Here is a 21,584-nt window from a genome sequence, read left to right on the forward strand (position 1 = left end):
TCCCTGCTCCCTTTCCTCTCTCTTTTTCTCCTTTCTCCGTGGCAATCTTTCCAGTTTGGAAAACAAAACAAACTATAAGCAGAGTTGTTCTTCCATATATATGATTTATACATAAAATATATATAAATTTCATGTGCAGAAATGTTTTTCTGATCAAAGCACATAAACAAATACATTTGAAAACCACTCTAGTCTAATGCCACTGTTTCACAAGTGGGAAAAATAAAATCAATAGAGAGAAAAATGATTGTTCAAGGTCCCAGAGCAAGTTATTGGCAGAGTCAGCTGCAGGCTCCTATGCTATTCACTACATCATTTTACAAACATGCCCACCCATGCTTTGCTGCCCTCCGGGCTGGGGTTTCTGAAGTAAGGCTCACCTGTGGGGACTTCAGATTCACTCTATCACTAGACATATTGCTATATAATACATTAAAAGAAACGTTTTCCTAGTCTTGTTATGGGTCTTGGATGTTTTGGCCACCTGTGTGCTCTTTGAGTTCTAGGGAGAGGCTGAGGATTACCCTAAATTGGCCGCAAATATTTTCTCTGAGCTTGCAGCGATCACATAGACAGGTGCAGTAGAAATCTGCACACATGTTGCATGATACAAACATCCTTTGCTTTAGGAGTGTGGTGCCAGGAACAAAGAGATTGGAGAAGTTTCTGTAATTGATTTTGGACTTGATTGGAATTCCTGGTTGGAATGAGACAGCCTATTTAGGAAAGTCACAAGTCAGGAGGGATACATAAAAACTTGTGCATATCTAAAAGAAGGTCCAAGATAATAAAAAATGGGAAACACCATGACTATGAAGAGTAGAAGAAACTGGGGGGTGTTTGGGGGGGGCGGATATTAGCTCAGAAAGCTCAGGTGCCAAAATTATTATCTTCAAGTACCCGAACAACTAACCTGAGAGAGGAGGAGCTTACCTGCTCCATAAGCCCAGAACTAGAACCTATGGGTAGAATTTGCTGGGATTTAGAGTTGGGCTTACTAGTCAGAGCTAATGATGCACTGGATGTCATAGAGACTTGGACATCAGAGAGACGTGGGTATGGTTCCTGGCTCCATCCTTATTGCCTGTATGACCCTGGGGACTGTTGATATGAGGAGGAGCAATATTTTGCCATATTAGATAGTTCTTTTTTCCCCTTTCCCACATGTCCTTCTACTTCATGGTTTCCTTGCCAGCCTACACTGCCTGGAGTTTGAAAGTAAAGACTAAGAGAGTAGTTTTAGAAAAAGGGTTTTGAGTGCCCGAAGTCTGGCTTTTAGAATCAAAGGCTAGAATGTCTGGAAGGAGTTAGAACATAATGTTTGGAAACATAGGGTAGGAGTCGCACTGCACCACCCCCTAAGACCACATAAAAATTCCATGGGCTAGAGGTTCAGGTGTGGAGGAAAGATAATGTCGAGGAAGGAGGTTGGTGGAGCCCAGCCTGCCTGGGGCTCAGTGTGCCAGGAGGAACCGGGACAGAGCAATGGAATCAGCACCAAGACTCATCAACTACCAATAGGGAAACATCATCTATCACAAGGTGGGAGCCAAATCCTTAATGCAGATCATGGGATCACATTAGGCAATTTCACCAGTATTGTAAATCATCCGGCCATAGAGCTATATTAGCTATCCTCATCACCTCCTTTTGAGGCCCTCTACCGAAACACTAGCAGAGTGCTTATCTTTGTCCTGTAAGAGGAACAACTCTTTGGGACCCATAGTTTGTTTAGCCCCATCCAACTTGCCCTGAATGGAAAAAGCTTTTGTTTGTCTGGTATGTTCTAAGACCCAGTTGAAATGCCAGGAGGTCTCCTGAATGCTGAAAGGAGGAATGTTTATATGGACGGGCAGCCTCATTTCTCTGCCTTAGTGTGAAAACAGAACTGGTGAGAGAGATCCAACCTGCTCTTCCCCAATCTCATTCAAAACAATAATTCTATTCTCCTACCCTTCCCATCCAGTTACAGTTAACTTGTCTAGGTCTTTTTTTTTCTGTTATAGATTATAACTTCAATCGTTATTTTATAAGTTTGCTCCAAGATTAAATGTGATAATGCATAAAATATTTAACATTTAAAATATTAGCATATTGATTGTCTTAGAATATGTTCACTAGATGGAAGCTGTTATTATTATTCAAAAGATGATGAGCTCATAATCCCTTTAGGTATTCTTGTGAAACTGAGTGACTGCTTGGTGTTTATGTGGTAAAGGTTATTAGAATTTCTGAATGTGATAGTGGTGAGTGATTTGTCAGTTTAGATTCAGTATTTTTCGACCTGCTGTGCATGGGCTCCTATAGGCTGGCTGTATCAGAATAAACTGGTGTAACTTTTTTTTTTTTTAGATTTTATTTTTATTTATTTGACACAGAGAGACACAGCGAGAGAGGGAACACAAGCAGGGGGAGTGGAAGAGGGAGAAGCGGGTCTCCTGCTGAGCAGGGAGCCCGATGTGGGGCTTGACCCCAGGACCCTGGGATCATGACCTGAGCCGAAGGCAGACGCTTAACGATTGAGCCACCCAGGCGCCCCTAACTTTTTTTTTTTTTAAGATTTCATTTTTAAGTAACACTCAATGTGGGGTTCGAACTCACAACCCTGAGATCAAGAGTTGCATGCTCTACTGACTGAGCTAGCCAGGTGCCCCAACTTGGGATAACTTCTAAAAAATATATAAATCTCGGCCCAAATCCAGCTACTTCGGTAGATCTAAAGAAGGGTTCAAGATACTGTGTTACTAACAAGCTGCTTCCTTCTGGAAGCTCTAGGAAAGAATCTATTTCCTTGGCTTCTCCAGCTTCCACCACAGTCCTTGGTTCACGGCCTTGCATCGCTTCAGCCTCTGCTTCTGTTGTCATATCTCCCTGCTGACTCTGACGCTCTACCTTCCTCTTCTAAGGACTTTGTGATTACATTGGACCCACCAGGAAAGCCCAGGGAAATCTTTTTATCTCAGGATTCTTAACCTGATCACATCTGCAAAATCCCCTTTGCCATATAAAGTAACATATTCACAGATTCTGGGGATTAGAATGTGGACATCTTTGGAGGCCATTATTCTGTCATTGGTGGTAACCTGTTGTTGTTGTTGTTGTTGTTGTTGTTGTTGTTTTGGACTGTCAGTTACACAGAGAAATCCCTAGATGATTTTATTCATTCCCACCTAAATCTATGTGACAGGTCTTTTCTTGTACATCACCACCCTCTCAGTGCCCATTTAATTGGTATACAAGTGTCCCGGGAAGCTGATGAAGAGTTGACAATTCTAGGGTAAGATGAATGGGAACAGAACAAGCTTAAGGGTGAGGATATAAATGCTATCACTCTTGCTAGATGATCAGTGGGCTAGTTACTGACTTCTGTCAAAGAGAGAACCTCGTGATAACTCCTCAGTACAGACACATAAGACTGCACTTATGAAGGCACTAGTCTCTGCCCCTGGGCCTTGGCTACCGGTAATGCACACTCAGATGGACACTGGGCATTCCCTGGATGTTGACTCAATACTGTCCTCATGGTCCCTCTGGCTATGTCCCCTCATTTTTTGTCCAACTGATCTCTAAGTCTCCCCCATCTCTTTCTTCCAAGCCTTGGAAGTCCATCCTTTATCTTGAAGGTAGGACAATTTTATTATTCACATCATTATTGTATCATATATTCTTTCAAAATCTCATGTGTCAGAACAGGTGAGCTGCTAAACTCAGAAGCCAACAATTGACTCTCTTTGTTTTCTCTCCTGCTGTCAGTTCATCTCTAAGACAATGATGAAGAATGCTTAGCTGACTAAATGAGGGAAAGAACAAAGATTAAAGCAAATTCTGGAAACAAAAGAATATTAATTAACATTTCAAGATATTATCCATCTTCATGATGTTTAAGGTTCATGTTGTTTAAAATCCAAAACACAACTTCACCAAGTCCATAACTAGTGCTTGTTCTACTATACCACACCCCCTTTGTGCTGTCTTTAGCTTTTTCACTTCCATAATTTGTTCAATAACTTCAAGACCTTGGATTTCCAAAGTGACAATGGCATATTCCACTTCCACCAATACACCTCCCACAGTTACTAAATATCTACTCTCACTGTATGACAAGAGCATCCTGCTCTCCAACTCCTGGGAAAGGTTGACTATCAAGAGCTCTGCACCACCCTGGGTTCGGCCGCCAGTGTGTCTTTCCACAATTTCTGCCAACTCTCTCTCTGACTCAACTCTCTGCAAAACCAGGCAAGGACTTGTAGAAAGCATCTCCTACTCCTCTTCTCCCAGGGAAAATAGGATTAGCATTCAGTACACTGAACACAGGGCAGCTCCCTTTCAGTTTCTTTGTCTGGTGTTAAAAGAGGATGGGAACTAGCTTACCATCTGAAATGAGTTCCTTCCCACAGATACCTGCCCACCCTCTAATACCCAGGTACACATCAAGAATGTGGACTCTGCCTGGCAGTTCAACTGGTCCAGCTTCCTTAATGCAAGTGGCTGCTTGTCTAGCTCTGTCTCAACCTTCCAGCTCTTCTCTTCTAATTTTATAGTGAAACAGTACAAAGAGGCAGCCTAGATTAGTGTGTAAGTTGCTCTGTGTTTGCATCAGAAAAAATATGGATTGCGTCCCAGCTTTGCTGGTTACTAATTATGTGACCTTGGGCAAGTTATTTAACTTCCTAAAGCTTCTATTGCTCCTCTATAAAGCAAGACCAAAGGCACCCATATCAATGGATTGCTGTAAGGATAAAATAAATAAAATTAAAATAAAAAAAAAAATAGGTAAAGCACTTATAAGTCTGCCTGGCACACAGTGCTCCACAAATGATAGTCATTGTTATATTTTGTTTTACTTTATAAAATTGCGCTGAGTTGGTATTATGAAAAATACCACGCTTGTACTATGGAAGTAGGTAAAGAAGAAGGAGACATGGTCCCTGTCTTCAAGGAATACTGTAGACTAGTGGGAGATATAGAAAATATCAAAGTAAGCAAAGGGAAGGGATGAAACAAGGTAAAGTTAGAGGGAAAGAACTCAGTGAACATGAAGCTGGAACTGCACAGCCTGGAGGAGGGTTCCAAGAGAAACCACATTGCAGAAGTGTGGGAAAGGCCACCTTAACGTGATGTCCCATCTTGTGGGCAAAAGCTTTCCCCATGTCCCTGGGTGAGCCTCTTCCATTCAATAGTGCTGTATCAAGACCATGAACATATATATCTCTATTATTCTGTATTTGGGGGGATTAACCATGGGTTGGAGCTACAGTTAGTTAGGAGACTCTAGAAAAATGAACAAAGAAACATCTCTTTCTTTCTAGTCCACTTGTCCTTCCCTTACACCACTGTGATCATCTGGTTCGCAATTAAAAAGCTTAGATTTTTTTTAAAAGATTTTATTTATTTATTTGAGAGGGAGAGAGAGAGCACAAGAGGGGGGAGGGTCAGAGGGAGAAGCAGACTCCCCGCCGAGCAGGGAGCCTGATGCAGGACTCAATCCCGGGACAGTTGCTTAACCAACTGAGCCACCCAGGTGCCCCAGAAAGCTTAAATTTTTTTTTTCTAGATGCTACTCAGTCACAGAAAATTTCCTGGGCAGGTTTTAGCTATCTCTAAAATTTGGAATGAAAATTAACTGAAGTGTAACTATGCCAAGCTGAGTGCATGTCTGCCCTCTCAACACTAGATAAAGCATGCAGATTCTCTGAATGCCTTACCAGAGAGTCATTGTGTGTGTGGGCTGAGTAGTACATGGGTCGCTGGCTGGGTCACTCCTTAGCTCACTAGCACAAAAGTTACAAAATTCTCCTGTTCCCCAAATGTCACAAGGAGGCAGTGGAGTATTATTAGAATCAGGGCACCTGTACAGATCTTCCTCAATTTATGATGGGGTTAATAAATACTTAAGTCACAAATGCATTGAATACACTTAACCTACTGAATGTCATAGCTTAGCCTAGCCCACCTTAAACATGCTCAGAACACTTTCATTAACCTATAGTTGGGCAAAATCATCTAACACAAAGCCTGTTTCAAAATAAAGTGCTGAATATCTTATATAATTTATTGAATACTGTATTAAAAGTGAAAAACCGAATGACTATATGGGTACAGAATGGTTGTAAGTGTATTGGTTGTCTACCCTCGTGATCATGTGGCTTGCTACCACTGCCTACCAACTTGAAAGAATATCATACCACATGAGCCCAGGAAAAGATCCAAATTTGAAATTTGAAGTATGGTTTATACTGAATGCATATTGCTTTCTCACCATCAAAAAGTCAAAAAATCATAGGTCTTAAGTTGGGGATTGTCTGTATTCTAGTGCTAGCCCAGCTGTGACAATTGTATCTAAAATCAGGTGGGATGCCTGGGTGGCTCAGTCGTTAAGCATCTGCCTTCTGCTCGGGTCATGATCCCAGGGTCCTGGGATCGAGTCCCGAATCGGGCTCCCTGCTCCGCGGGGAGCCTGCTTTTCCCTCTCCCACTCCCTCTGCTTGTGCTCTCTCTCTCTCTGACAAATAAATCTTAAAAAAAATAAAAATAAAAATAAAAATAAAATCAGGCAAATTTTCTTTTTTTTTTTAATTTTTTTTTTTTTAAGATTTTATTTATTTGCGAGAGAGAGAATGAGAGACAGAGAGCATGAGAGGGAGGAGGGTCAGAGGGAGAAGCAGACTCCCCGCCGAGCAGGGAGCCCGATGCGGGACTCGATCCCGGGACTCCAGGATCATGACCTGAGCCGAAGGCAGTCGCTTAACCAACTGAGCCACCCAGGCGCCCAGGCAAATTTTCTTAATTGCTTTCTCGGTAGCAAAATAGGTGAAGTAATCCTTGCCTGTGGCTCTGTAGCACACAAATGTAATTTTCTTTGAAGAATCTGATACTTCTTGGTATCAGATTGGTAAGAAATGATAACTTCAGCTTGGACCACTATACCTGGTTATTGTGAAGATCAGACAATACAAAGGAAAACATTTTGGCAATTTTGTCTTCAAAGCTAGTTTTAAATGTCTGAGAAGACCAGCTATATTCCCATTAAAGTTTCTCCAGGTTGGTCAATTCCTGTTGCTCCATCTTCATAGGACAGGGTTTCTAGGTCTCTGTAGACCCTCCGAAGCTAGTCAGCCTAGGCTGGTGAATGGCTTGTAATTGTCCACAACATATATGCAGAACATGCATCAGTCTCAGATTTTCCAATTCTAGTAGGGAGACAATAAGAAAGGGAGTGACTTCCAGGATTTGAGTCTCTCAGAATTAGGCATTTTGTAAATAGGATAACCACATGTCAATGTACGTAAGTCATTCTAATGCCTTCTGCTTGCACTTGGAATAAAATCTAGACTTGTTACTGAAGACTGCCAGCATTCATATGCTCTGGCCCTGACCTACCTGGAGCAACCAGCATTATGATCTAGTCGTATGGACTTTCTGTTCTTCATATATGCCAAACCCATTCTTGCCCTGGGGCTTTTGTTCCTATCTTCCCTCCTCCTATAATGCTCTTCCCTTAAACCTTTGCATGGTTGGCTGTCATGCCTTCATCCTCATTCCTTTCTCAACTCAAAGCTAACTTCCTTAAAGAGGACTTTCCCAATTACGCTGTCTAAGTTTCCCTCCTTTGCCCCCATCACCATCTCCTTCATTTATAGCTCTTATCACAATATGCAATTGAAGTATGCATTGTTTCATTCACTTGTTTACTGTGTACCTTCTCAATAGAATGAAACCTGTACTCCCAGTGTGATATTCCAAATACTTAACAACTCGTATCACATGGCACTAATCAATTGGAGTTGATACTGGCCGAAGTCTTGGATCAGGGTCCAGGCAGCCCCTCTTTCTGTCCTTAACCCTTAATTTGCTGGCATAGTGGGGAGATCTAGAAGTCCTGAGGGAGGAGTTAGAGTAAATAGGGCAACACATGTGAAGTCGGGGACTCAAGGAAATGGTTAGTTAGCCATTACTATGAAAATATTTCAGTATTTTATTTTATTTTTTTAAGATTTTACTTATTTATTTGAGAGAGTGAGAGAGCATGAGGGAGTGAAAGTTGGGGGAGGGACAGAGGAAGATGGAGAGAGAATCTTAAGCAGACTCTGCACTTAGCATGGAGCTTGACACGGGACTCGATCCCACAGCCCTGAGATCATGACTTGAGCCTCTATCAAGAGTCGGCCCCTCAACCAACTAAGCCACCCAGGCACCCTGAAAATATTTCAGTATTTTAGCAATCAATAGGCCACTGGTTTGTAATGGTTAAATATCAATTTATTTTAGGATTTCAGGACCTAAAACAGTGACTGGAACACAGCAGTCCCTCACACGGGGAATTACTTGAGTATCATCAAGTCCCACTACCACTTTCTCCAACTTGATGTTTTGTAGAAGAGTTGTAAGTGCCCTGGGTTTGTGGGTTTTTGAAGGGGGTAAGTACTGGTGTATTTAGGCCATGGATTTTGGTTTAATAACTAATATTTGTAACTCTTCATAGTTTACAAATCTATACATCAATTATCTCATTTTGTCTTCACAACTATCTAGAGAGGGTAGCAAGACAAGAATTATTCATTTTTCAGTTGAGTAAACTCAGGTTCCTCTAAGTCAAGTGATGGCTAAAGGGTGGGCAGAGCTGGGAAATAGCTCATGTCTTCTGGGCTGGGACTATGTTCTTTCCACTAGCTTGTATATTCTGTCCCCAGCTGGATGGATCTGAGCCTGAGCATGGAAGCAGCTACTGGATATACATGTAAAGATTCTGGCCTCCACAAGTAGGATTGTATATGCCTTTATACAACAACTGTGGCTGGGTTACAAAATAGGGGATTTCAAGCAGGATTGACCAACCTATGAGGGAGGGTCTAGAGGGCCCTAGGAACCCTGTCCAAGAGTTTGGAGGAACAGTTAATGACCAAGCTGGAAAAGCCTTTATGGAAATACAGTTGATCTTTTCAGACACTTAAAAATCAGTCTTGAAGACAAGATTGCCAAGACTTTTTCTCAGCAAGGTCATAGGGCAGAGTTAATACCAATAGTGAAAAATAATTGCAAAAATCAAGGTTTTGGTTTTTGTTTTTTGATTTTTTTTTAGATTCCAATATAGTTAACATACAGTATTATATTAGTTCAGGTGTATAGTATAGTGATTCACAATTCTACCCGTTATTCAGTGCTCATCATGATAAGACTACTAAAAATATACATTTAAAAATGAGAAGTAATGTAGATTAAGGCAGTATTTACCAAAATATAATACATACAAAATGGTGCTAAGAAATAGTTTTTACTTAAAACATGGTTGAACACTTTGAATACTTTTATTTATTAAGAATTTATTTTAGGGCACCTGGGTGGCTCAGTTGGTTAAGCAAATGCCTTCAGCTCAGGTCATGTTCCTGGAGTCCCAGGATCAAGTTCCGCATCAGGCTCCCTGCTCAGCGAGGAGTCTGCTTCTCCCTCTGACCCTGCCCCCTCTTGTGCTCAGTCTCTCTCTCTCTCTCTCAAATAAATAAAAAATCTTAAAAAAAAAAAGCATATGCCATATGGTATATGAGAGAAAATACATAACTAGTAGACAAATTTTGTGATTTCAGGTATTTAAGAAGTGGTTAAAATAAGTATTTAAGTTTTTAAAATAATGAAACAGGATCACTAAAAGAGAAATTTTTTTAAGATTGTATTTATTTATTTATTTATTTATTTATTTATTTATTTATTTATTTATTTATTTATTTTAGAGAGAGAGAGATTGAGAGAGAGAGAGAGCAAGAGGAGGAGCAGAGGGAGAAGGACTAGCAGACTGAGTACAGAGCCCAATGCAGGGCTTGATCCCACAACCCCAAGATCATGACCTGAGCTGAAACTAAGAGTTGGATGCCCAACTGACTAAGCCACCCAGGTGCCCCTAAAGAGATATTTTAACCGCATAATAGTAAAGATGATTCTCAGACATAATACAGATGAAGTGATAGATGAGTGAATAAAATCTGTGAAAATTTTATTCCTTGAAGCTAGCTCTATCACTTTGCATGACCTTGAACACATTTTTTTTTTAAGATTTTATTGGTTTATTCATGAGACACAGAGAGAGAGAGAGAGGCTCCCCACGGAGCAGGGAGCCCGATGTGGGACTCGATCCCAGGACCCCGGGATCATGACCTGAGCCAAAGGCAGACACTTAACCGACTGAGCCACCCAGGTGCCCCCCCCCTTTTTAAAGATTTTATTTATCTGACAGAGAGAGAGACAGCAACAGAGGGAATACAAGCAGGGGGAGCGGGAGAGGGACAAGCAGGCTTCCTGCCGAGCAGGGAGCCCGACCTTGAACACATTCTTAACATTTCCTCACCTGTTTAGTAATTTTGTGGCAAGGATTCAATGGTTAAGTGCACAGAAAGTATTCAGCACAGTTTGGCACATAGAACTCAACAAATGCTAGCTACTGTTTTCACATTTTATCAATAACAGTGAGAACTGTTGAACCATGGAAAGCTGTGAAACAGAAAGCTCCTCATCGTTGGAGGTGTGTAAACAGGACTAGGTGGGTATTTGTCAGGGATGCTGCAAAGGACATTCCTACATGGGTGGGAGCTCAGCTAGAACTTTGAGGTGATTCCAACTAGGAGATTTCTGTAATTCTGCTTTTTGGTGAATTCCAGGATGCGGGAGAGACTTAGAACTAGAGTTTTTCTCCTACGTCTTGGGAGGACCCTTACGTTGCTACTCATGAGGGCACCATCGTTGGCTGTGACACCCAGGCTTGACTTTCCATCACCCACATCACTGTCAAGGAGAACTGTTTTAGAACCACACAGCTATTGTCCCATAGTTCTTGCCCAACCAGGAAAAATGGCTGTTCTGTCCTCACATCCTTCCTCACAACCGTGGGAAAGACTAGAAGGCTTCTCATGGGTACAAAGAGAATCCATCCTGCCTAACTCTCAACTGGAACCTAGCCTATTTCCAGTAGTGGCTGCTGACAGGCATCAGGTCCACCTTGAGAGCTCTAGCTATAGGAAACCTTTCTTTAAACAAGCTGAAATATGTTTCTCTGTAGCTTTCACCCACATGCCCTAGTTCCATCTCCTTTAACCACAAAAAACAAGTCTCCCCACTGCCTCCCATGGGAATCTTGCAGAAGATTGCAGACTAATGGAGTGTTTGTCCTGTGGTTGTTCATTTCCTAATCATTCTCCATTGTTCCCACAGATGGATTGTTTCTGGGGAGCAACTTCCAGTACCCTCCTCTTCCTCATCATCGTATCATGTTCTAATATAGTGCATCCCTGCCCCTTTTGAAGGCCAGAGGTTGTAGAGTCTGGGCCCCCTTTTCATAAAGAGAGTTGCTCTCAGTAACAGTTCAGTTACGAGGGATCCAGTAAATGTATTTATCTGAAGCCATTGGTAATCACGGCATGTTTGGTGTTCTTTAGAGCTCTGGCCCCCCAGGGTAGCCACTATCCCAGTTTCTAACACCAGGAATTTCTTTTTCCTGTTTTTAAACTTTAATTAAGTAGATTCATATGGTATATGCTCTTTTTGTGTTTGGCTTCTTTTTTTTTTTTTTAATTCTTATGTTAATCCCCATACATTACATCATTAGTTTTAGATGAAGTGTTCCATGATTCATTGTTTGTGCATAACACCCAGTGCTCCATGCAGAATGTGCCCTCCTCAATACCCACCACCAGGCTAACCCATCCTCCCACCCCCTCCCCTCTAGAACCCTGTTAGTTTTTCAGAGTCCATCGTCTCTCATGGTTCGTCTACCCCTCCGATTTCCCCCGCTTCATTCTTCCCCTCCCACTACCTTCTTCTTCTTCTTTTTTTTTTCTTAACATATATTGCATTATTTGTTTCAGAGGTACAGATCTGAGATTCAACAGTCTTGCACAATTCACAGCGCTTACCAGAGCACATACCCTCCCCAGTGTCTATCACCCAGTCACCCCATCCCTCCCACCCCACCCCCCAATGTTTGGCTTCTTTTGCTGTACATTTCTGTACGTTGTTCTGATAGTCATATACTACTGCATGTAATAATACTTTGTTCTCACTGCTATATAGTATTTCATTGTATCTGCGTTCTATTTTGTGACTTATTATATAAATTTCCATTGTAAGGATATACTATAATTTATTTTTTTGGTCCCTTATTAATGGATACTTAGACTGTCTCCAATCTTTGATACACAAACAATCCTGCAATAGACAACATTGAACTTGTTATTTTGTGCATATGCAATTATAACGACCTAATAAGTTCCTAGAAGTACACCTACTGGGTTAACAGGTATAGATATTTGTAATGTTGGAGAATATTGACAAATTACCCTCTATACAGGATGTACCCTTTACATTCCCACCATCAAATTATTTGAGAAACTATTTTCTTAAACTTTTAAAGCTTAGAGCTTGTAGAGTTAGAAATCACATTGTATAACCCACTTATTGTATAACCCACATGAGAGAAATTGAAGACCTTCAAGGTGAAAAGACTTGCACAAAGCCATAGAACAAGTTAGTTACAATTTTCAAATTCTGAAGGAGGCTTAGGTGCTGGTCTCATATCAGAGAGACCCAACAAAACATCAAACATTCTGTTCTGCTATTGGCATCCTGCCTCTCTCACCCCTCCTCTTCCCCAACTGCCTTCATTTATTTGAAAGGGAGAGAGAGAGAGAGAGAGAGAGAGAGAGAGAGAGAATATGTGCTTGTGCACTTGTGGGGGAGGGACAGAAGGGGAGGGAGAGGGACAAGCAGACTCTGAGCTGAACCTGATATGGGGCTCCACATGGGGCTCTATTTCACAACCGAGAGATCATGACCCTGAGATCATGACCCGAGCCAAAATCAAGAGTCAGACGCTTAACTGGCTGAGCCACCCAGGTGCCCCATCTCCAACTGCCTTCAAAGACAAGCACAAAAAGCCCCAGCCACACACACCAGGACCACCAACCTAAGAGATCTCCTCCAATTCCACTGCCCTAGTTTCCATCCACAGACTGAGGATTCTAATATCTCATTCTAATGTCATTTCTCTCCTGAGTTCCAGGATTTTGCACAGTGGCCTCTTGGATATCTATGCATGAATATCTTAAGGGTGTTTCAATCTCACCATGCTCAAAACTGAACCCATCCACTTTCTGTCCATTTCCCCATCTCTGCAGTGAGGAGAGTAATAGGACATACTTTACAGGGTTGTTATGAAGATTACATGAATGAATACATGCATAAAGCACTTAGAATAGTAACTGATGGATTAATTATGTAGCTATTATTGGTGAGTATAGGGCAACAAATAAACAAAATATGCTGAATGGTGATATGGGGGAGAAAAATGAAGTTGGAGAGGTTGGGAAGTGCTGCTAGGGACAGAAGAATGCCACAGGGCAATTTTGGAAAAATGATACGTTCCTCAGAGTTTTCTTCTTGCAGGAAACAAATGTCTGAGGAAATTCTGGGTGAACCATAAAGGATATATATAAACGATTATGGCTGGTTGGTCATTCTGAGTGTTTTTCAAGTTGTTCAAGATGCTCAGCATGAGGAGCCTTCTGCCTGACAACTAAAGTCATCTCTAGGTCCTAGATCCATTTCTCTGGCCTCCTCAGAGGGAGTGAGTTCATGATGGGGTTACTTCCCAAGGAATAAGGGATTGCATTTTTATATGGCAGTAGCCTGCATCCTTAGGGTCTATGCCAAGTCAAGTGTCAGCTTGCAGCAGAGAAGGGTCTTGTGAACCTGGGAGGGTGATTGGTTAGACTTGACACAGAGCTGTCCCGCTCACAGTGCCATCTGCCGAACGCTGCTGGTTCACAAACTGTTGTCACATCAATCCACACAAAGTCCTATTTGGGGATTATTGCTGATTGTCCCATTCATATGAATCCCATGAATCCCATGAAACCCATATGAGTGTATGGAATCAGAAAAGATGCAGGCAGCAAATAACTCTAGATTTCAGATGGAAAAGGCCTTTCATCCTTCCATCTCTTTCACTTAAAAAATGAAGGTGACAAATCAGAGTGCTACAGTGTAGAAGCCTAAAACGATCCAGGGCAAAGTGCTGGCTTGATGGGTTTCAGCCCTGGGGCTACTGAGAAGGTGAAGAGATCTGCCATTTTGGATTAACGGCTTCAGTCACGCAGACCCTGCATTCGCTGAGTTGACATTGAGGTCAAGGAGCGATTCAGCCCATTTTACTTTGGACTGTGTCCAGGCATTTCCCTGGGAAGGAAAGGACTAGGGGATAATTTAAGAACTCCACCCAGATACAAGCATTCTGGCGTAATACAATGAGTGGAAGATTTCCAGCTGGGGGAATGTTCAGCTCCACAAATGACCAATATCAGCAGCTACACCGTGAAGAGAAGAGATGAGGAAAGAATTCATGAGACATCTGAAGGGAGGCGGTGGGAAGTGATGCAGAGAGCCCCAGGCTTTGGAGCTTGAGCCAAGATTCAATTCCCCACTCTTTCCTCTACGAGCTTCTGATTTCAGGTTATTGTGTACTTATGGGAGCCCGCACCTCCTTTGCAAATTTGCACATTGTGTGGTTGATGTGAGACTCCAGTGAAAACTAAAGTGTTTGTGAACTATAAAAAGCCACAGTTTGGTTAGAATAATAAGGCCTCCTCTGAATTACATCAGACTATCAATACTATTTATGGAATTGACATGGCTGTCTTGGTCACAGCACTGTAAGCGAAACCTGAAAGACACTGTGAGAAAACACTTGTAGGTATAGAATTGCATCATGAATAAACATGGTGTTCATATGTGTATGCATGTGTGTACACGTTTGCACTATTTCAGGGCTATATTCGTGCTCCGGTGTTAATTAAATTTTGATGGAATGGGATCAGGTTCAATGTGGGACAAAGGTTCTGAGCAAGGGCTTTGAAGTCAGAAGGATGGGTGTTCCAACTCCAGCTTACAGCCTTGGTGACAAAATTACTTAAATTGCCTGAGCTTTACTTTCATCATTTGCCACATACACTTCATAGTGTGGAGATGAGAATGAAATCTGATCAAAAAATATGCACCATTTAGCAAATACTGAGAACAATATACATAAAAGACTCCAGTAAATGCCAGTTATAGTCATTGTCACTAATGTTGTTATTATTAATAATAAAACCCACCCGAGGCCTCTGTGTGGATGGATGGAGATTCTTGCCTGAGTGACATGCCTGCTGCGGGACAGGCTAGCAGAGATGGTCCCTGTGAGGAAGGAACATCATTTCTGGAGTCTGCATCTTCCATTCTGGAGCCATGGTTTCATTCTGTATTCCTTTTCTCTGTAAGTTCTAGAAATGGAAGAAACCTATGTGTTCTGGGAATTATGAAGAGAAAAAAGAAGGAATAAAAAAAAACAACGGTTACAGCCCCTCATGAAATCATTCAGGGAATTAAGCAAGTTGAATAGACAGACCAGCAAGAAGGTGCGAGTACTGATCCCCTTGAGGGGCGAGAGGAGAAATGATACGTGGGCACAGTTGGGACAGTTGGGGAGCTGCCCTTAGGACCAAGGAGACAGAAGATTCAGAAGAATATAGTGGTTAACAGAATTGACTTTAACATCAGGCAAAGTTGGGTTCAAATTCCATTTCTATCACAAACCATTGTGTAGTTGGGCAAGTTACTTGAACTCTCCGTAAAATACAAAGTGGGAATAAAAATAATACTTTTTTCCCTGAGGTGAGATAATATATGTAAAGCACTTGGCAAAGTGATCATACTTCTGCTACTTCTAGTGGTTAAGTACCAGAAACTTTTCTTTTGGAAACTTGATTTTATTCCCTAAAATTAACTATTTGGCATAGACAAATGAAGATGTTCATTTTGAAAATGCTACTCTGATTTACATATTAAGATCATCAAAGAAAAATGATTCAGGTCCAAGTGGGGACACAGTTGTAAATGGGGGAAGGAGTAGGGTTTACCTGATTTGGGGCATAGAAATGGTGGCAGATAGAGAAACCCACCAGGAAAGGGAGAATTCTAGTCTACTGAGTCAAATCTGCTAGAACTGCTGTACCTCTTCTCAGGATTATGGTCCTGACATACTTCACTTTTAAAATCTTGCAAATAAGGCACCTGGGTGGCACAGTCAGTTAGGCGTCTGCCTTTGGCTCAGGTCATGATCCCAGGGTTCTGGGATCGAGCCCTACATCGGTCTCCCTGCTCAGCAGGGAGCCTGCTTCTCCCTCTCCCTCTGCTGCTCCCCTTGCTTGTGCTCTCTCTCTGTCAGATAAATAAAAATCTTAAAAAAACACAAAATCTTGTAAATATTTACAGTCTAACTTAACTATATAAATTGTTGCCCAATTATTACTTTTCTCTTCCTGTTCTTCATTTTATTTTTTTCCACAAACAATTATGAAATAGCTGCTTGTTCTCAACGTTAGAAGATTTTGGAATACTAACAGTTCCTGACAATGGAAGAAAGAGAGAACTCTGATTTCTGTCCTCAAATAACACAAAGCAGCATGTGATAAGAAACCTAAGAGAAAAAAGTTTCATGAGGAAGGATAGCCAAGAGCTAGAATTTGAATTATAGAGCTATTTTAATAGTTCATGAAAATCATAATTCAGAAGGAGCCAGTGGTGTGGAAAGAGACTCAAAGATGTAGTTTGGTATGGAGGGGTCTGTTCTCAGGAATGATTCTAGAATTAATCCCTGGTCAAGATGTCAGCACATTTAAGTACTGGGGGGTCCAGACTGCTTTGTTTCAGTGCCGGCTTTACTTCTTAACTCGCTTATGTGACTGATGGCAAGTAACATAATGTCTTTGTGTGTCAGTTTCTGCCTCTATAAAATGGAATAATAATAATATTAATAACTCTCAGAATGGCCGGAAGGATAGATTAGATAATCAGTGTCACATTATTAGCACAGGGCCTGGCACATTGTAAGCCCTCACTTAGTGTAAAGAGTTATTATTATCAAGATCATTATTTTTAAGGAGACAACAAGAGAAGGTTTTAAGCTTGAATTAAGATTTGTTTTGAGGCGCACACCATGTAGACCATGAAACTTGGTCTACAAAAGCTTTGTCAGAAGACATGACAGTGAAGGGTTACTTTAGAATAGAATTCCTTATAAAGATCTAACTTGAATCTCTGTTTTTTCTTTGCGTAAAGCATATATAATACCGATGTTTGTATATCTGTGGTACTCCGAACTAACACAACATAATTATACCGTAATATATGATGTTAACAAGGAAGTTATTCCCCTGCTAATTCCCCTGGTATTCCCCTGCTAATAACTCAGCCAGTGGCCTACTCTCTTCTGCCCTATTTGGGTCAACCTGCTGATTCTTCTAAGCCTGATTATATGGTCTTTCTTTTGAATTAGTGTTTCTGGTCAATTTAATAACCATTCCTCTCTTTTAAATACATTTAATTAACATACTTTCTTCTAAGCAAGACATTCAAAATAAAACTATTTTAATATTTACTGTTGTTTATGAAGATATTAGCTAGTATTTTTGCACCCACACTGTATTTGATAGCTAACCATGTTGTAGAGCATTATGTTTAAGGGCTTGATTATTTTTTTTTTAAAGATTTTATTTATTTAATTGAGAGAGAGAGAATGAGAGACAGAGAGCATGAGAGGGGGAGGGTCAGAGGGAGAAGCAGACTCCCCGCCAAGCAGGGAGCCTGATGCGGGACTCGATCCCGGGACTCCAGGATCATGACCTGAGCCAAACGCAGTCGCTTAACCAACTGAGCCACCCAGGCGCCCCTAAGGGCTTGATTTTAATCCTGGCTCTGGACCTCATTGCTGCACAATTCCAAGGGTCACCATACCTACAGATGACAACATCAGTGGTGCCAACTAGAGTTTTACACTGTGGTAGTGCTTACTGGCAAGTTGTTTAATCTCTTGTGCCTTGGTTCCTTGTGTTTATTTTTTTTTTTTTCAGAAATCCATCCACATTACAAGGTTTTTTAAAGTTCATTTTGGTTATGTAGATAAAATATATAACACACTACTTGGTGCAGAGTAAAGCATAAGTGGGGACTGTAATTATTGTATTCATGATCACTGTGTCCCTTAAACCTTATAGCAACTCTCTAAACTTGATAGCCATTCTTATATCCACTTTATAGGAGATATAGCACTATAAAAAATAATTGTTTTTCAAAGCACAAACACAGTGTGTCTCTAGGGTAAGAGATTTTGCCATAACATTAAGTAATATAATAATATTATTTTTATAAAATTAATTATACGTTTAATTTTTTTTAAAAATTGTGGTTTTTCTTTATTTAAATAAACAGTGTTCTTTGCCATTGTGTGAATGTCTGCAGAAATTAAGGTTTAAAGCCTAAGCATCAAAACAGCTGAGTGTCTGTTTTACCACTTTGGCCACTGAAATTTAGGTGAGAATGTGCTACCATCTTCACATTCCTGAGAACTGAGAACCCTTAGGCAGGTTGACTCCCGGGACACGTCACTTTGAGTGTGGCTTTCTTCTAATGACACCAAATATAACAATGCAAGCACTGACTCTGAATTTCCCCCTCCCAGAAAAATGTGAAAGTACATGTGGGGAAACTATTTCCTTAGTCACTAGATTTGTTGATGGAAGACATTAGTATGTTGGGAGTTAAAGGATGCATTTATTGCTGAGTGTTATTCTGAAAGGTCCTTCTAATTGCAGTGAAAGAATTTGTAATATTTAGTAATGGTGGGAACAGAGTGATTCATGAGTGAGAGAGGTAGAGTCGAGAAAAAAAAAACAATTTATAAAACGTTGGACGGGTCAACTGTACATTAGAAAGTTTTCTTCACATAATTTCAGTTTTGTGTTTTCCATTAAATAGGAAGGCTGCCTTTTAATTGTGTGTTATTTCATCAATTTGAATACTCTTTTAATAATTATTTTCCTGGAAAAATTTATTAAGCACCGACTACATAACATGAGCTCTTCTTAGGACTTGGGACACATTGTAAGATGAAACAGGACAGAACTCCTGCTCTGACAATCAAACAGGAAGACGCATAAATGAGAAATTTTGGATAAAGAGTGCAGAGGGAGAGCTTATCTTGTCCAGTAGGTCATGGAGGACCTTGCAAAAATTCACTACACCCTACAGCAGGTCTGGTTCTGTGCATTCATTCATTTATTCGCCCATCCTTTCCTGCAATAATGTGTATTGTTTTCCTCCAGTTAGGTGTGCTCTAAGGATTTAGGAACGAACAAGAACTCTCTAAGACAAGGAAATAAATGAACAGGTAAACAAATGTGTAAGATTGTCTCTGGTCATCTGGGTACTGGTGAAGGATAAGAAGGAGGAGGAGAAAATTTCAACAGGAAGATACGTGAGGGGCTGATCTGGGAAGGTCTCTCTGAGGAGATGACATTTCAGATGACCCTTAAATTGAGAGGAACCAGCCATACAAAGAACCTTTTAAAGGTGTTCTCAGTGTTTCTCCTTCCTTTCATTATCCACAAAGCTTCAGTGAATTCTAGTCAAAAAGTAGAGCCTTTATTCAGGGATGTTTTGATAGTTTGAGATGTTTGAGTAGTACTAATCTATGGTACTGCTCCCTAGGGGTGCAAAGGCAAAATTGTTAAGCAAACCATCTTCTCCAGCTGAGGCCAGAAGAGAATGACAATCGTGCTCTCCTCTGGACAATAGCTGTATCAAACAAAATAATAATTTCCAAGGGTCACTGGTAACAGAGACTTTGGAATGCTGGCATGATAAAGCAGTGAGGGCAGATGAATTAGAAGTTTTATTTATTCTAACTACATAAATAGTAGCAGTAATGGGGAAAATCTTGGAAATAGTTGAGGGACCTGTGGAAGATGGATGGATTTTTCTTGGGGTTTTTTTGTTGTTTTATTTTTTTAAAGATTTTATTTATTTATTTGAGAGATAGCGAGAGAGAGCATGGGGTGGGGGAGAGGAGTGGGGACAGAAGGGGAGAGAGAAGCAGGCTCTCTGCTGAGCAGAGAGCCCAAGGCTGGGCTCTATCCCAAGACCCTGGGATCATGACCTGAGCTAAAGGCAGATGGTTAACTGACTGAGCCACCCAGGCACCCCCTGGATAGTTGGTTTTTGACCAGAGGTTCATTAATCCTGTCACAATTTGGTTATGAAAAGGAAGTATGACCTCATTTTATTGTCACATCCTGGGAAACCTGGAATATATGGATTATATTTAGCTGTGGGCATTTTTATTCAACATACAAAGACTACTTAGGCTGTAATAATTGCTAACAATTAATGAACATTAACTATGTGTGACCCTCCCTTCTAAGTGCTTACATATGTTAACTCATGTAATACTTACGACATTTCCATGAGGGAGGTACTATTATGAGGCAGAGAGTTGTTAGAGAATTTGCCCAAGTTCACAGTAGATGTTCAAGAGTCAAGCCTAGGCAGTCCAGCGCCGGGGCTCTCCCTCATTTTGCAGGCCTGGTCCTTATGCTACATCTGTGGTTCTTCTCCGTCCACCACTAGGGAAGCCCCAGTGTGTTGTTCGTCACGTGATGAGGATTTCACTGTGAGGGAGAGCGGAAGAACAGAGAGGGACAGAGAGAGACAGTCAGAGAAGGAGAGAGAGCTAGCAAAGGTGTGGATAAGCTGCACCACCAGAATTAATCCTCTGAAAAAAGTCTGAAGAAGAAAAAGAACTATTTTTCTAGTACTGTTCCACATGCAGTCCCTATTTCTCTCAAGTCTCAAAGCAAACAAGCAAGGTATTTTTAGCCCTATTCTACAGATGAAGAAATTAAGCTCAGAGAAGTTCAGCAACTTGGATCTGCCTTATGCCTAAATCTATGCTTTTTATGGTACTGCTCCCTAGGGGTGTTTGTAAAAAAAAAAAAAAGAGAGAGAAAAAGAAAAGTGAAAATAAAGCCATTATCTGACCTGTCGTCTAGCCCTAGTTTGATAATGCTGTGATAGGATTTCATACCCAAAGAGAGATTGAAGGGAGCTTTTTATTAAAGACTGCAAAAACATACTGTAAAGTAAATTTAACCTTATAAAAATCTACATGAACTACAACCAAAATAAATTCATGGAAGAAGTGAGGACATGCCAGTGTTCTCAGCATGTGGCTAGCAGCCCTCTTGGTGTCAAGGATGTTAGAATGTCCTTTTTTCTTCCATTGGTGCCAAGTGTATACCCACATACACACACATACGCATGAGGGGATAATGAAAATTCTTTTGTTGCACAAAAAAAGAATGTCCACAGTACTAACAGTATTGAGGAAAAATATAACCTATGTTAGAGGCTTAATGCACAGAGGCCCTTTCTTTAATTTAGGAAGGTCTCTAAATATGACAACTGCCTTATCATAAAATATAAAAAAGAATCACCTCAATTAAGTTATTCTTCCATTATTATTATTATTATTGTTGTTATTATTATTTGAGGATTGTATGGCTCGAATTCATTATTTTTTTTTGCATTTTTTAAATTTTATTATGTTATGTTGATCACCATACAGTACATCATTAGTTTTTGATGTAGTGTTCCATGATTCATTGTTTGCATATAACACCTAGTGCGCCATTCAATGTGTGCCCTCTTTAATACCCATCACCAGGCTAACC

At 40.8% G+C, this 21,584-nt stretch overlaps 1 protein-coding gene across 4 annotated transcripts in view; it reads right to left on the reverse strand.

Annotated features, from left to right (window-relative positions):
• Window positions 1-21,584, reverse strand: part of CUNH5orf46 (chromosome unknown C5orf46 homolog) — a 139,639-nt gene that overhangs the window by 55,416 nt on the left and 62,639 nt on the right. For 2 of the 4 annotated variants that reach the window (XR_010413059.1, XR_010413062.1), the window contains exon 2: window positions 20,309-20,522. The exons of 1 other annotated variant lie outside the window; for it this stretch is intronic. The gene's annotated coding sequence lies outside the window, so the exon portion shown is untranslated. Of the gene's footprint in view, window positions 1-14,755; window positions 15,326-20,308; window positions 20,523-21,584 lie in introns of those variants that run through there. One more of the 4 variants, XR_010413063.1, reaches the window with a different exon arrangement.

Source organism: Mirounga angustirostris, unplaced genomic scaffold, assembly GCF_029215605.1.
Source record: "Mirounga angustirostris isolate CCGP_5_RB_7025 unplaced genomic scaffold, mMirAng1.0.hap1 SCAF_7, whole genome shotgun sequence".
Classification (NCBI taxonomy): Eukaryota; Metazoa; Chordata; class Mammalia; order Carnivora; family Phocidae; genus Mirounga; species Mirounga angustirostris.